The sequence below is a fragment of the Gossypium hirsutum genome, chromosome D01 (genome assembly GCF_007990345.1).
Source record: "Gossypium hirsutum isolate 1008001.06 chromosome D01, Gossypium_hirsutum_v2.1, whole genome shotgun sequence".
Taxonomy (NCBI): domain Eukaryota; kingdom Viridiplantae; phylum Streptophyta; class Magnoliopsida; order Malvales; family Malvaceae; genus Gossypium; species Gossypium hirsutum.
Window position 1 is genome coordinate 8119945 of NC_053437.1, and position 6000 is coordinate 8125944.

Here is a 6000-nt window from a genome sequence, read left to right on the forward strand (position 1 = left end):
AACAATATTTTTATAATATATTAATTAATTAGTTTAGCTTAGTTGGTTAAGATGCTTGCTCTTTTCCCTTAGTACCTTGGTTTGAATCTTGTTGGTAACAATTTTGAATCTTTTTTGAATCAATAGCAACTAGTACAAAAAAGATTCAAATGGCACATCACATTCCTCAACAGTCAACTCTTTTAGCATAGAAAAGGAATTCAATTAGAAATAATTTATATAAAATGTTAGCTCATCGATGCTTAGGCAGAGGCATTGGTAACTCATATAATTAAGACAGTTAGAATCATTGGTCGTTTGAGAAGAACTTAAATGAATTTAATATAAAATTATATTCAGTTGACTTTTTTGTACGTAACTATTAACATATACACACACTACAAATAATGATTTGAATGTTTCAAAATTTAATTTTAAATCGAAAAAATCAAAAATTAGGGACAAAAAGGGATCTTTTTCGATGAAAAGTACGGCAAACCGCATTCGACAGTTTGTCAGCGCGTAGATCTCGAAAATTTATTCGAAATAAAAAAAATCGTCTCAATCGAACAACTGAGCGAAAAGTTTTGGCCTTTCAAAGTTTTCCAAGCTAAAAATGAGAAACTGTTCATCCACGTCAGCAAATCGCGTCCTAGAGGGCGCGATTTGTGTCCACGTAAGCAAATCGCGCTGACGTGGACGCGATTTCCTGGTGCGTACCCTGATATTGCGCTGACGTGGATGCGATTTCGCGGAAAATTGACCATTCCGGTAAATAATTAAATAATTATCCCATTTCGGTAATTTTTTTTAAAAAAAGGGCTTTTTTTGGTCATTTGCCCATTAGATACAATTTTATGTTTCAAGCAATGATGATTAGTTAATAGAATTCCATTTACCGAAAAATATGTATATAAATTTATTTAAATAGTAAAATTATAATAATTGTTGGCATAATTGCTTATTTAGCTCTCCAACTTTACTAAAAATGTCATTTTAACCTTTTATTTAATTTTTCAACTTTTTTAACTCTTAAACTTATGTTGTTTGCAAATCACCCCAAAATAGATAGAAATGTTAACACTTATTAACTTTATTGACATAGCATACACGTGGATTGCCATGTGGATATCACATCAACAATTAATTAACTTTTTAAAACTTTAAAAAATTCAAAAAAATTATAAATTTTATTTTTAAAAATAAAATGTATTAAAAAGTATAAAATTATAAAAATAAATAATATTTTTTTTATTTTAAACAAAATTAACTAATTGCTAACTGGCATATACATGGCAATCTATGTGTATTCCAAATAAGCAAAATTAACAAATGTTAATTTTTTTCGATTTGACAAACAATACAAGTTCAATAATAATAAAAAAGGGTGAAAATTAAATGGAGTGCTGAAATTTTTTTTTGTAGAGCTGGAGGGCCAAAAAAATCATTATGCTATAAATGTTTGTTATTTTATTATTAATTTAAGGAAAAATATTTGGTACATTGCGAAAAATAAAGTCAGGGTGATAACAAATGTCTTTTATATATATATATACTTTTTGATATTAAGGTCGAGGAGGTCTCACTTGGGGGTCTTCCTCTTTTCATTCTTTAGCTGTCAAATGCACTTTTCTATACTTTCCCCGCCATATAAAGATGAATTATTCCAACCCCTACGACCTTCTCCTTTTTATCTCCTCTCTTGTTGATTTATTATATCAACAAAAATATTAAAAAGATAAAATATCTTTATTCTTTCAAAAATAAATAAAACAAAAATGATTGATAGCAAAAACTTAGATAGCTAGAGGGTTAAATCAAGAACTTTCCTTTCCTGTTGATTGCCTTAGTTTAAAATAATCAACTTTACTAATCATCACTAAACTCCATACTTTTGTAGAAAACACATGTATAATGAGGAGGATTATTTATACATTATTATTTTTGTTTCTTTGCTAATAATCATTAGAAAATAAATTAAAGGGAGAAAAAGAAAAGAAAGAGAGGAGAGGATATGAAGTGTTGAAGTAGCTAATTTCCCTTTGAGAATACAGATATTTGAGTAGCAAAAAAGGGATTATATTATAAAATATTAAATTATGAAAAAACTGAAGAAAAAAAACAAAAGATAGGAAGCTGCATGGAAACTCTGATTTTTGGACTTACTCTCTCTCTCCCCCACCCCCTATCTCTTATGTCTTTTTCTTTCTCTCTCTTAAAATTACCCTTCCAAGTGTTCAAATCCAAATCCACCCTTCCTAGTCATATAATTTCTAGTTTTGTTTGTTTCTCTAGAAAATTTCCCTTATTTTATACACCTATTGTTTTATTTTTACTCTTTTTAACTTTGAATTTTTGTTACATAATTAGAGATAAGTCTATACATATCATTTCATAATCCCATCATTATCATTTCAGAATTTGAGGGGCTTTTTTTTGTAATTTAAATTAAAAATTTGTGAGCATAAATTAATTCGACATTAATTTTTTTATTTAAAAAATAACGAATAGTATTATGAGAATTTTTATTTTTTTATATTTTTATAACAATTATAAAAACAATTTAAATTTAGAACAAATTGTGGATACATCAAATTTGATTTATATTTGTTAACCAAGTTTAATTAGAATTCGACTTAAATAATTAATTTTAATTTAATCATAAAATTATAAATATTAATATAAATATATTTATTTAATATTTTATTAATATATCAACACAAAACATAAATCAACGAAGAACTTAAATATAATCCATCTATGATGGTTGTATATAGTAAAATCGGAGATCAATACATCATTATAACAATTATGCATGATATAATTTTGCGGGCCATTAAATTAAAATTTTATTGAAACGAATTAAAATTATTTATAAAAATATTATATATTTATATGGAATTTCATACGTTAATATATGAGATGTATATCAACACATTCTCTCTTTGACACGTTAAATGTATTAATCATTCAAGAGTTGAGAATGATAGAGGAAAGAGCTAGGAAGCTCAGCCAAAGGCCAGATCAGAATTATTATTATTATTATTATTATTATTATTATTATTATTATTAATTCCAATAAAGAAAAAAAAAAGGAAGAAGAAGTTAATTGCATTGAATATTGAAAGCAATATGTAATGTTGTAAGGACAACAATTTAGGTGTGGCAAATAATTCTCTGTTCTGAAAATCCAATCTTACAAAACACTCTTATACCATAAAATGGCCATATCTTGATATTCCAGACCAGTATATGTTTGACAGACGGTATGAGGGCAATAAATGTTGATAAAAGGACTCCCTACTTAAATGTTCTCTTTCCTTGTTTTATATAAAAAAATTTAATTCCTATTAATATTTGGTGGTAAAAGTGATTTCTTTGCTGATTGATTCTTAACTTGATTGGTATCGGTATTGTTGCTATTGCAAGAGTACGTGGGTTTGAGTGCATTGAAGCGCATTGTCCTTTTATTCAAGGATTGGTGAGGGACCATGGCTAATTCTAAGCATTATATAAAAGGGAATAGATATATAACTGTTGTTTTTGTTAATAATTTATCTATTTACATTTGTACTTGTATAAAATCTTTAACTCAAATAGTGTCATGAGTTAAATTAGTATCATATTAATTAACCACATATTAAAAAGCTAATTTTTAAATAATAAATATTAATGTAAAAAAGTATTTATGTCTTTCAATATTTTTGATATAATATTTTTTGAAAAAATAAACTATTTTTTTGACAATTTTATTATAAATTCTGATTATATATATGCTCTTTTTAAGATAATGCCTAGAAGAACACATAACGCGTTCTCAACACAAAAATAGGAGAATAATATGCTTCAGCGCACTCAGACCCATATCCTTTTGCATAGACAACAATACCCATGCCAATCGAGCTAAAAAAACATAACTTGCACTAAAAAAAGCAATAATAATTTTAAAATTTTGTACATATATATTAAGAAGTTGATTTTGTGCACCTTTAATTGCAGCTAGATTAATTAACTAACAATTATAAAATAAGAGATATAACTTTTGGTTATATTATTCAATTTTTTTACGACTTTGTGGCCTTACCATGAGATTAATCCACTATAAATTAATATATATATACAATATGTGATTTAAGCTCAGCTTGCTAGATCACTTTTCCACTAAAACTTTCTCCTTAACAACTTAGTTGTAAATTGATCAACAATAACTGCTTATAATAAATTTCCACTAAAATAAGTTCTTTCTCAATCTCATATATATAATAATGACATGCCTTCTCTTAAATAAACATGGCTTGCACAATTGCAATCAATGTGAATCTTTAATTCCCTTGAAATCAGTTCGAAAAAAATCTTCAATATAGAATAAAATAAATAAAAATTACCTTTATGTAGTCTTTTAAAGAATACGAATATCTTTTAAAAAAAAAAAAGTCACATTGGAAGCCTTCAAACCATCATTGCTTAACTTGATATTCTTCGTGATGTTAAAAGTCCTGGACAATAAACTTTAAAAAAACCCAACAGTTTTAATAAAAAAATTTCAATTAAATATGACAAGTTAAATTGGTCCGTTAGATACAGAGATGAGTCGTAATTAAAATTGCAATTGACCATATAAATGGCAATAATATATATTGGATTATAGGTGTGAGGCAAGAACTTTTTAGTCACACACATAATGAGCATAAGGTAATATATAATTCTAATATTTTATAAATTATGAGAATTTGATTACTTTATATTTGTGTTACCATTCATGTCTGACCACATTTATTTGATCTTATGTAACATTATATATTACAATTTCTAAAATGTGGGTCCTCAATAATTTTTATATTTAATTAATTTGTGCCCTTTCAAGCGAGATGCCCCATGGATCGCACCTGAAATTACGTTAACAAAATTAAAAAATAATAATAAAATAAAAAGTTAAAAAGGGAATATTATTATAGATTGGATATTGTAACAACAAAGATATACATACACAAAAGAACTAAGTTCTCAACGTTCACTTTACACTTCTTACTACTTGTGTTTTGTTTTTTTGTTACTCACTTTCTTGTCTTGTTGAGCTTTTGCGTGGCCTCTGGTGAGTGGATTTAGTAAATTAGATTTCAAAAGAGTCGTTAAAGCAATAGAATTTAGACAAAATTAAGAACCTTCATATGATAGTGCCCCATATATATAAGTGTAAAATATTGTTTCAAGATATTTTAGGTTCACCACACTAACATGTTCTAATTACATCTTTTAAGTATTAAGGTTATATCAATTAGGTTTTTTATTATTATCGAAATCGTTAATTTAATTGTTAAATGACACATTAGGTGTTAAAATAGCACAACCTCACATCTAAACAATACAAAGTTGTGAAGTGTTTGCACTACTATAAATAGAGGAGGTTTCTCCACTTTTTATATCATCCCAATAGTTGTCATTTTCTACATAAGGTAAAATTTCTCTCTTCTTGTTTGCAATTTTTCGTTTGTATCTTTTACAATAAAATATATTTAATAGCGTCTGAGGACGTAAGTGTATTTTGTCGAACTTTGTTAAATTTCTGGTGTTGTCTATTGTTTTATTTATCTTTTAGTATAGTAATATATGGTGCTATTAAATTACATTGTATGAAGATTCTGCCCAGGATATTGGGCTTTAAGCAGGACCATTTGTGATCCCTTCAATCTTTCCTGAGAATTGAACATAGTGTGGCTTTCTAGTACAATGATTTACTCTATTCGCACAACATCAGATCTTATCTGACATAATTTGAAAATGAAAAATTTAAGAAAAATGGATGTTTTTACATTTAATAGAAGCTTTAGCGTTCATTCTATATTTTTTGTTTTTAAAAGTTATACGGCAACGTTCTATTTTTCTTTAAAAATTTTATTTTAAATTTAGCTACATAAGATTTAACGTGTTATTTAATGATTAAATTAACGATTTTAATAAAGAAAGGAATCAATTAATATAATATCTACAATTTGAGAATGTAATTAGAATGTTTTAAAACAT